This window comes from Hesperophylax consimilis, chromosome 20, assembly GCF_061612785.1.
Source record: "Hesperophylax consimilis isolate HC1 chromosome 20, BYU_Hcon_1.0, whole genome shotgun sequence".
NCBI lineage: Eukaryota > Metazoa > Arthropoda > Insecta > Trichoptera > Limnephilidae > Hesperophylax > Hesperophylax consimilis.
In genome coordinates this window covers 15,869,077-15,880,727 of record NC_142855.1, presented here as the reverse complement: position 1 = coordinate 15,880,727, position 11,651 = coordinate 15,869,077, and positions in this window count along the sequence as shown.

Genomic DNA, 11,651 nt, shown 5'->3' with positions numbered 1-11,651 from the left:
GTCCTAACACAAGGAATGGGTTCACTGGGGGTTCATCTTGGCATGGCTCCTATCAGCAGGGCCGGCCTTGGAGCAAACCGCACTGGGCGCCGAATTGTCAAGGCGCTGATAATACCTTACAGTCCTAACACAAGGAATGGGTTCACTGGGGGTTCATCTTGGCATGGCTCCTATCAGCAGGGCCGGCCTTGGAGCAAACCGCACTGGGCGCCGAATTGTCAAGGCGCTGATAATACCTTACAGTCCTAACACAAGGAATGGGTTCACTGGGGGTTCATCTTGGCATGGCTCCTATCAGCAGGGCCGGCCTTGGAGCAAACCGCACTGGGCGCCGAATTGTCAAGGCGCTGATAATACCTTACAGTCCTAACACAAGGAATGGGTTCACTGGGGGTTCATATTGGCATGGCTCCTATCAGCAGGGCCGGCCTTGGAGCAAACCGCACTGGGCGCCGAATTGTCAAGGCGTTGATAATACCTTACAGTCCTAACACAAGGAATGGGTTCACTGGGGGTTCATCTTGGCATGGCTCCTATCAGCAGGGCCGGCCTTGGAGCAAACCGCACTGGGCGCCGAATTGTCAAGGCGCTGATAATACCTTACAGTCCTAACACAAGGAATGGGTTCACTCGGGGTTCATCTTGGCATGGCTCCTATCAGCAGGGCCGGCCTTGGAGCAAACCGCACTGGGCGCCGAATTGTCAAGGCGCTGATAATACCTTACAGTCCTAACACAAGGAATGGGTTCACTGGGGGTTCATCTTGGCATGGCTCCTATCAGCAGGGCCGGCCTTGGAGCAAACCGCACCGGGCGCCGAATTGTCAAGGCGCTGATAATACCTTACAGTCCTAACACAAGGAATGGGTTCACTGGGGGTTCATCTTGGCATGGCTCCTATCAGCAGGGCCGGCCTTGGAGCAAACCGCACTGGGCGCCGAATTGTCAAGGCGCTGATAATACCTTACAGTCCTAACACAAGGAATGGGTTCACTGGGGGTTCATCTTGGCATGGCTCCTATCAGCAGGGCCGGCCTTGGAGCAAACCGCACTGGGCCCCGAATTGTCAAGGCGCTGATAATACCTTACAGTCCTAACACAAGGAATGGGTTCACTGGGGGTTCATCTTGGCATGGCTCCTATCAGCAGGGCCGGCCTTGGAGCAAACCGCACTGGGCGCCGAATTGTCAAGGCGCTGATAATACCTTACAGTCCTAACACAAGGAATGGGTTCACTGGGGGTTCATCTTGGCATGGCTCCTATCAGCAGGGCCGGCCTTGGAGCAAACCGCACTGGGCGCCGAATTGTCAAGGCGCTGATAATACCTTACAGTCCTAACACAAGGAATGGGTTCACTGGGGGTTCATCTTGGCATGGCTCCTATCAGCAGGGCCGGCCTTGGAGCAAACCGCACTGGGCGCCGAATTGTCAAGGCGCTGATAATACCTTACAGTCCTAACACAAGGAATGGGTTCACTGGGGGTTCATCTTGGCATGGCTCCTATCAGCAGGGCCGGCCTTGGAGCAAACCGCACTGGGCGCCGAATTGTCAAGGCGCTGATAATACCTTACAGTCCTAACACAAGGAATGGGTTCACTGGGGGCTCATCTTGGCATGGCTCCTATCAGCAGGGCCGGCCTTGGAGCAAACCGCACTGGGCGCCGAATTGTCAAGGCGCTGATAATACCTTACAGTCCTAACACAAGGAATGGGTTCACTGGGGGTTCGTCTTGGCATGGCTCCTATCAGCAGGGCCGGCCTTGGAACAAACCGCACTGGGCGCCGAATTGTCAAGGCGCTGATAATACCTTACAGTCCTAACACAAGGAATGGGTTCACTGGGGGTTCATCTTGGCATGGCTCCTATCAGCAGGGCCGGCCTTGGAGCAAACCGCACTGGGCGCCGAATTGTCAAGGCGCTGATAATACCTTACAGTCCTAACACAAGGAATGGGTTCACTGGGGGTTCATCTTGGCATGGCTCCTATCAGCAGGGCCGGCCTTGGAACAAACCGCACTGGGCGCCGAATTGTCAAGGCGCTGATAATACCTTACAGTCCTAACACAAGGAATGGGTTCACTGGGGGTTCATCTTGGCATGGCTCCTATCAGCAGGGCCGGCCTTGGAGCAAACCGCACTGGGCGCCGAATTGTCAAGGCGCTGATAATACCTTACAGTCCTAACACAAGGAATGGGTTCACTGGGGGTTCATCTTGGCATGGCTCCTATCAGCAGGGCCGGCCTTGGAACAAACCGCACTGGGCGCCGAATTGTCAAGGCGCTGATAATACCTTACAGTCCTAACACAAGGAATGGGTTCACTGGGGGTTCATCTTGGCATGGCTCCTATCAGCAGGGCCGGCCTTGGAGCAAACCGCACTGGGCCCCGAATTGTCAAGGCGCTGATAATACCTTACAGTCCTAACACAAGGAATGGGTTCACTGGGGGTTCATCTTGGCATGGCTCCTATCAGCAGGGCCGGCCTTGGAGCAAACCGCACTGGGCGCCGAATTGTCAAGGCGCTGATAATACCTTACAGTCCTAACACAAGGAATGGGTTCACTGGGGGTTCATCTTGGCATGGCTCCTATCAGCAGGGCCGGCCTTGGAGCAAACCGCACTGGGCGCCGAATTGTCAAGGCGCTGATAATACCTTACAGTCCTAACACAAGGAATGGGTTCACTGGGGGTTCATCTTGGCATGGCTCCTATCAGCAGGGCCGGCCTTGGAGCAAACCGCACCGGGCGCCGAATTGTCAAGGCGCTGATAATACCTTACAGTCCTAACACAAGGAATGGGTTCACTGGGGGTTCATCTTGGCATGGCTCCTATCAGCAGGGCCGGCCTTGGAGCAAACCGCACTGGGCCCCGAATTGTCAAGGCGCTGATAATACCTTACAGTCCTAACACAAGGAATGGGTTCACTGGGGGTTCATCTTGGCATGGCTCCTATCAGCAGGGCCGGCCTTGGAGCAAACCGCACTGGGCGCCGAATTGTCAAGGCGCTGATAATACCTTACAGTCCTAACACAAGGAATGGGTTCACTGGGGGTTCATCTTGGCATGGCTCCTATCAGCAGGGCCGGCCTTGGAGCAAACCGCACTGGGCGCCGAATTGTCAAGGCGCTGATAATACCTTACAGTCCTAACACAAGGAATGGGTTCACTGGGGGTTCATCTTGGCATGGCTCCTATCAGCAGGGCCGGCCTTGGAGCAAACCGCACCGGGCGCCGAATTGTCAAGGCGCTGATAATACCTTACAGTCCTAACACAAGGAATGGGTTCACTGGGGGTTCATCTTGGCATGGCTCCTATCAGCAGGGCCGGCCTTGGAACAAACCGCACTGGGCGCCGAATTGTCAAGGCGCTGATAATACCTTACAGTCCTAACACAAGGAATGGGTTCACTGGGGGTTCATCTTGGCATGGCTCCTATCAGCAGGGCCGGCCTTGGAGCAAACCGCACTGGGCGCCGAATTGTCAAGGCGCTGATAATACCTTACAGTCCTAACACAAGGAATGGGTTCACTGGGGGTTCATCTTGGCATGGCTCCTATCAGCAGGGCCGGCCTTGGAGCAAACCGCACTGGGCGCCGAATTGTCAAGGCGCTGATAATACCTTACAGTCCTAACACAAGGAATGGGTTCACTGGGGGTTCATCTTGGCATGGCTCCTATCAGCAGGGCCGGCCTTGGAGCAAACCGCACCGGGCGCCGAATTGTCAAGGCGCTGATAATACCTTACAGTCCTAACACAAGGAATGGGTTCACTGGGGGTTCATCTTGGCATGGCTCCTATCAGCAGGGCCGGCCTTGGAACAAACCGCACTGGGCGCCGAATTGTCAAGGCGCTGATAATACCTTACAGTCCTAACACAAGGAATGGGTTCACTGGGGGTTCATCTTGGCATGGCTCCTATCAGCAGGGCCGGCCTTGGAGCAAACCGCACTGGGCGCCGAATTGTCAAGGCGCTGATAATACCTTACAGTCCTAACACAAGGAATGGGTTCACTGGGGGTTCATCTTGGCATGGCTCCTATCAGCAGGGCCGGCCTTGGAGCAAACCGCACTGGGCGCCGAATTGTCAAGGCGCTGATAATACCTTACAGTCCTAACACAAGGAATGGGTTCACTGGGGGTTCATCTTGGCATGGCTCCTATCAGCATGGCCGGCCTTGGAGCAAACCGCACCGGGCGCCGAATTGTCAAGGCGCTGATAATACCTTACAGTCCTAACACAAGGAATGGGTTCACTGGGGGTTCATCTTGGCATGGCTCCTAAAAATACAAATCACTACAGTTACAGTGACCGGCGTCTACTGGTTTTGACAAGTGGCGTAAAATTCAACTTGCGCAAGGCATCGTTCGGTTCATGGCCGGCCCTGGGAATTACCTGCTTAATCAGATCTGATCACCATACACAGCTTAAGCCTGAGCTTATTTTCCACTCTTGAAAGTGTTTATTTATTTCATACATTTTATTTAAAACATAGATATATAATATATAATACAATAATAATCCTGGTTATATGATTTGAGGATATACGCACATAAGAAATGCTTTATATGATGTGACGATATAAGCACATAAGAAATGCGTTATATGATTTGACGATATACGCTCACAGGAATTGCGTTATATGATTTTTTCTTATTGTTGTAAAATTATCGCTTCGATCTTACTTTGTCAAAGCATTTCAAGACAACACTTTCATAGGCAAGTAGAATAATACAAAGATATTAGATTTCTTTTAAAAGAAAATATTTGTACATAAATACCTTATTGTTTATAATTATATTTGACCAATTTATGTAGCGCCGTTTTTGTGAAGAATCATCTCTTGGTCGCTGCTGCAGTAAAAGTGATGAAACTGCGCTTTTCGTTCAACAACTTAGTTCCTTCAAAACATTCAAGAGAATTTTTTACAAATCTCGCCACTGATCAACTATGAAACTACTTGTTGGACATTTTCAGTGGATGGTGATTTGATAACCTTGGATATGAAAAAATTCCTCGAGGGATTTTTTTCTCCCGAGATATAAAGAAATTTCACAAAACATTACATCACCGGTGAAACATTACATTGCGGCCTACAGATGACGTGGTGGCTTATTTACACAGATGTAGAAGTGGTATATTTGTCTGCTGATATCGTTGGTCGATTGCCGCCGCCATCTTTCAAATATCCAAGTTGAAACTGCGTGGGATATAAATAAATATATTATAGTCTATTGAGTGTGAGTTACATTCCGCAGATTGTTCATGTCTGGAATTTGGTAAATACGCGAGCGCAAACGTATTTTAATTTTAGGCACCCACTTTAAATTGTTATTCGTATAACATGCTCTGTTATATCTGGTTAACGTACAAATAAATCCAATTATAAGATTCCTAATATAATTTTGCCATTCTCTTGTTTGATTATATTGTTTTATTATTAATCTTATATTTATTCTAGAACTTAAAGAATGACCTACCCAATCTAGTACTTATTTATTTTTATATATATAAAAAAGGCTTTTTACATAGAAGTGATACATGATGCAGTGTACATAGGAGAATATCTGTATTATACAGGAGATACTGACAACAAATAGATGTAATCCATTGTAAAGAAGGTACAAAATACACAATTGTAAAATTGTGATTACAAGTATAATGAGAAAATATTAAGAAATAATTAAAAAAAAAACTAAATATGAAGCAATATTAGTAAAACGTAAGAGTAACATAAAGTAAAAAATAAATTACCACAACACTTCATATAAGACAAATCATTAAAACTAATTTACAAATGCCACTCTAATTTGTAGGATTCGACCATAGACATATGAATATTAGTAGACCTGCCCTAAGTGATTAAAAGCGTATTATCCCCACTCCCCATACCGGTTCCATTGGAGCCGGCTGGGCTCGCGTACGGCCTCGAGTGAAATTTGAAAACGTGACGTCATCATTCTTGTGCGAACTATGGTCGAGGCATCATCGGTTCATTTTACGAAATAACACGGCAAAATGTTTACTTGTACTATGAAAACTGGTAAAAATAGATGCGAAAAAAGAGAATAAACCCAATTGTCGTATTACATTCCATATATAAGCATTATTTTATTTTATTTTAAGCATATTCACATCGTATAATATGAATCAGTTGTTACTATCACATCGAGAAACGTCTGGACGCGAAACACAAAGCTGGTTGGTTGCTGGGAAGTAAATTATGAACATTTATAAAAGTGTCTTAACTAAATACTCTGAAACTAACTACGACTATGAATATAGAAGCTGCCTTACTTTGCCGAATTTGGACTTCGCAAATTTGTTCATAACGTGGCGAGTAATTTGCGCTCCCATGTAAAAATGTCTATTCATTCAAAGCAGATTTTACTTTTAAGAAGTAAATGGTGATATTATAATGCGAGATGCCTATTTACTGTCAGATTGATTTATTGACGAATCACAGTCAGCTTCACTCCCTTCGTTCTTCAAGAGTTGATTTTACCCCTCGCCTTTATCTTCTCGTCTATTAATTCCTATGTCTGTGGATTCGACAAAGTGTTGGTATAGATTATGCTTAATTCTATAAATGGAGTCGGTAAATATATGATTGCCAGATCTTGTTGCCCAGATCATGCATCCTATTGGTCAGTGAGTGTGTCTGATAGTTGGTCGTGTATGTATTACAGAAGAATACATTAAAACACTACTAGCATTTGGATCGTTGCACCCTATTTATATTTTTTAATTATTATTATTATTGGTGAAAATTAACACTTGAATTAATTTTTCTTGTTTCCAAATTAAAATCGTGAGTAAGTTGTTGGGGTTGTAGAGTTAAGAAAAAGTTAAGACGATACATTACGTCGTGTAATATTTTAAATCGAGCCGCTATCAATAACACACCTTACGTAGATGGCGATAAGGCTTAAATTCCCCCTTCACACCATCCGCCTGTTTTGATTTATGCAAGAAAAAAACATGGCCAAAAAGTGCCTTTTATTTTATTTTGTTTATGTTCAGGGACAAATATTTAAATGTTTTTCTATCATTTTATAAATAACTTAATTTGCCACGTTATACAATAAAACCATAACCGAAAATGGGTTCGTAAGTAGGAGATTTTGAACTTTAAAGCAGTTTTTATAGGCCTGATACTTTATTTTTTTCTGGGCTTATAAAAAGACTTATCTAAAAAATACTCGATTATTTCAAAGGCCAAGATGTATTCTACTCGCAGTATTTAATTAAAGCATCTGAAACATTTCTAGGCGACAAAATTTTCAAATCAAAAACAAATGATTTTAAATTACTACGTAGTAAAAAGTTTATTCTAGGTACTGTAAGGTTTAGTGTACTGAAAACGGGTTTACTGGTTTAGTGACTTATTTATGCCGTGACGCATCGAGTCCTTTGACTCGGGCGCATTTACCGACAACAATCGGAAGTCGGGCGAAGCGAAGCGAAGTTGCCCGAAGCGAAGCGAAGTTCGTGCCCACACTATCGTATTCGGTCAACTTCGATCAACTTCGCGAGTAGTGTAGCTGGGCTATAAGGGCTTGCCCGTTGCACTTTAAGGAGATTAAATTACATTTTATTATTATTCCTAAATATTAATTCATAATAATTAATGCATGCTTAGAAGTTGACACTCGAATGTTATTTTAATGATTGCATAATGTGGGTAATAAATAAATATTTAATATTTTATTTAAAATAAACAATAAATTTGTTGTTGGGTCGGTACCAACAATTTTATATTTTCTTTCACTTTATTATGTAGTTAAAAACTGACACTTGAAATTTTTACTAATCCTTAAATTAAAATCTTAATTTTATACAATTTCATATAATGTACACAGTGTCCGGAAACTCGTAGGACAAGCTAGTAGGAACTCGTAGTAAACTGGTGATTTTTTTTGACATAATAATAGAGAACAATTTTTTTTATTCTTTATTAAAATAAATCAAAATGTCCGGTCAAACTTAAAATTATTCATAAACTGCTTGTTCATAGATGGCGATAAGTTCAGTATTTTAGAAAGAAACACTTTTTGCGTGTTGGGCCAAACATTTGTAGACGGGTGTAAAAATATACGGAATTCGAAAATGAATAAATAGTTTTTGTCATAAGACTCAATTTTTTTAAGAAATATATAAATATATATACAATATTTTGTTGTTGATACAATAACTAGTAAATACCCCATTAATATCTATTCCTCTATTGATAGTTTGGTGAAGACCACCATTTTGAATCTAAATACTGCTTGAAACGGCTTTAGCTGCGTTTGGACCAAAGCACCTGCCACATAGAATGAATTGTTGTGAGGTTGAAGGAACTAGGAACATTGGAAAAATGATTGCTTTGGGGAGTATCTGGTTATTCGGATTTGGTCATTTTAGCCAACATTACGATTCTGAATAGTGGGTCCTGCACCAAGGCGATACTGAGAGTATTTCTATTGTAAAAACAGTAACTTAAAAACACGCAATATATATAACTATTATTATTCAATGAGCAGGCAGCTTTCTGCTGATGCTTTCATATGTGATTTCACTATAACTTTACAGTAATGGAAGTTGTTTAGTTAAAAATAAGTTAATCCTTTCTTCTCTCCAAATAACAATCCAACAGAGCTTTAAATAGGTTTATATTAGTAGAATGGATGACATGTTGTGGAAGTTAGTTCCATGCTTCCACTACTCTATGTTAGTAGAATGGATGACATGTTGTGGAAGTTAGTTCCATGCTTCCACTACTCTATGTTAGTAGAATGGATGACATGTTGTGGAAGTTAGTTCCGGCTTCCACTACTCTATATTAGTAGAATGGATGACATGTTGTGGAAGTTAGTTCCATGCTTCCACTACTCTATGTTAGAAGAATGGATGACATGTTGTGGAAGTTTGTTCCATGATTCCACTACTCTATGTTAGAAGAATGGATGACATGTTGTGGAAGTTTGTTCCATGATTCCACTACTCTATGTTAGAAGAATGGATGACATGTTGTGGAAGTTTGTTCCATGCTTACACTACTCTATGTTGGAAGAATGGATGACATGTTGTGGAAGTTTGTTCCATGCTTACACTACTCTATATTAGTAGAATGGATGACATGTTGTGGAAGTTAGTTCCATGCTTCCACTACTCTATGTTAGTAGAATGGATGACATGTTGTGGAAGTTAGTTCCGGCTTCCACTACTCTATATTAGTAGAATGGATGACATGTTGTGGAAGTTAGTTCCATGCTTCTACTACTCTATGTTAGTAGAATGGATGACATGTTGTGGAAGTTAGTTCCATGCTTCCACTACTCTATGTTAGTAGAATGGATGACATGTTGTGGAAGTTAGTTCCGGCTTCCACTACTCTATATTAGTAGAATGGATGACATATTGTGGAAGTTAGTTCCATGCTTCCACTACTCTATGTTAGAAGAATGGATGACATGTTGTGGAAGTTTGTTCCATGATTCCACTACTCTATGTTAGAAGAATGGATGACATGTTGTGGAAGTTTGTTCCATGATTCCACTACTCTATGTTGGAAGAATGGATGACATGTTGTGGAAGTTTGTTCCATGCTTACACTACTCTATATTAGTAGAATGGATGACATGTTGTGGAAGTTAGTTCCATGCTTCCACTACTCTATGTTAGTAGAATGGATGACATGTTGTGGAAGTTAGTTCCGGCTTCCACTACTCTATATTAGTAGAATGGATGACATGTTGTGGAAGTTAGTTCCATGCTTCTACTACTCTATGTTAGTAGAATGGATGACATGTTGTGGAAGTTAGTTCCGGCTTCCACTACTCTATATTAGTAGAATGGATGACATGTTGTGGAAGTTAGTTCCATGCTTCTACTACTCTATGTTAGTAGAATGGATGACATGTTGTGGAAGTTAGTTCCATGCTTCCACTACTCTATATTAGTAGAATGGATGACATGTTGTGGAAGTTAGTTCCATGCTTCCACTACTCTATGTTAGAAGAATGGATGACATGTTGTGGAAGTTTGTTCCATGATTCCACTACTCTATGTTAGAAGAATGGATGACATGTTGTGGAAGTTTGTTCCATGATTCCACTACTCTATGTTAGAAGAATGGATGACATGTTGTGGAAGTTTGTTCCATGCTTACACTACTCTATATTAGTAGAATGGATGACATATTGTGGAAGTTAGTTCCATGCTTCCACTACTCTATGTTAGAAGAATGGATGACATGTTGTGGAAGTTTGTTCCATGATTCCACTACTCTATGTTAGAAGAATGGATGACATGTTGTGGAAGTTTGTTCCATGATTCCACTACTCTATGTTGGAAGAATGGATGACATGTTGTGGAAGTTTGTTCCATGATTCCACTACTCTATGTTAGAAGAATGGATGACATGTTGTGGAAGTTTGTTCCATGATTCCACTACTTTATTTGTAAGGAAATGTTTCCTAGGAATGGATGCTAAAGGTGTTTTATTAATATTTTGGATGGTGAAGATTTGTTGGATACAGATTTCTAAATTTTATCCGGAAATTATAGTTGTCCGGATAAAATTTTGAAAGTCTCAATCAAGCCAAACCGTTCTCTTCTTTATTTTTATGTTTGTAATCTTAGTTCCTTGATTCTGTATTGACTATTAATTGTTTTTAAAAAATATAATTACAGTAGAACCTCGTTAATTCGAAATCCACGGGACATCAAAAATCAAATTTCGAATAACGGATTCGTACGTTATTCGACATTTTATAAAAATCGAGTTGCTCGACCGACCCTTCAATTTCAAATATGAAAAGCTACACAAACGAGAAGATATACCCACACTACTACAGGAACACGCATACCAACTCACATAACGATTTTACAACAATCTAAATCCGAATAATGCGTTAATGAAAGCGCTGGGGAATTACAACTCGCCAACGGATCTCGCTTTCAACTACAAACACAGGATGCCCAAACAAACATCTCATCATGAAGTTCCACGAGAATAATGCGTTAATGAAAGCGCTAGGGAATTACAACTCGCCAACGGATCTCGCTTTCAACTACAAACACAGGATGCCCAAACAAACATCTCATCATGAAGATCCATGAGAATAATGCGTTAATGAAAGCGCTGGGGAATTACAACTCGCCAACGGATCTCGCTTTCAACTACAAACACAGGATGCCCAAACAAACATCTCATCATGAAGTTCCATGAGAATAATGCGTTAATGAAAGCGCTGGGGAATTACAACTCGCCAACGGATCTCGCTTTCAACTACAAACACAGGATGCCCAAACAAACACCTCATCATGAATTTCCATGAGAATGATGACAGCGACAGCGAACAATTAGAAGAAGAAGATGATAATTATATGCAAAGTATCCTTTTTAATGTAACACAATGTTTTTCTCCCCGCAGGTAAATGTGCAGGACCACCGAAGCGAAAAGGACGCAGCCCAAAGATGAAATATTTACATTCAGTAAATCATTATATTAAAATATAGTAAAAAGTTCAGAACTTACTGTTTTTCTTTTATGAGGTTTTTGTCCAGTTAAGGCGATGCACTACGTCGTGTAATATTTTGAATCGAGCCGCTATCAATAACACACCTTACGTAGATGGCGATAAGGTTTAAATTCCCGCT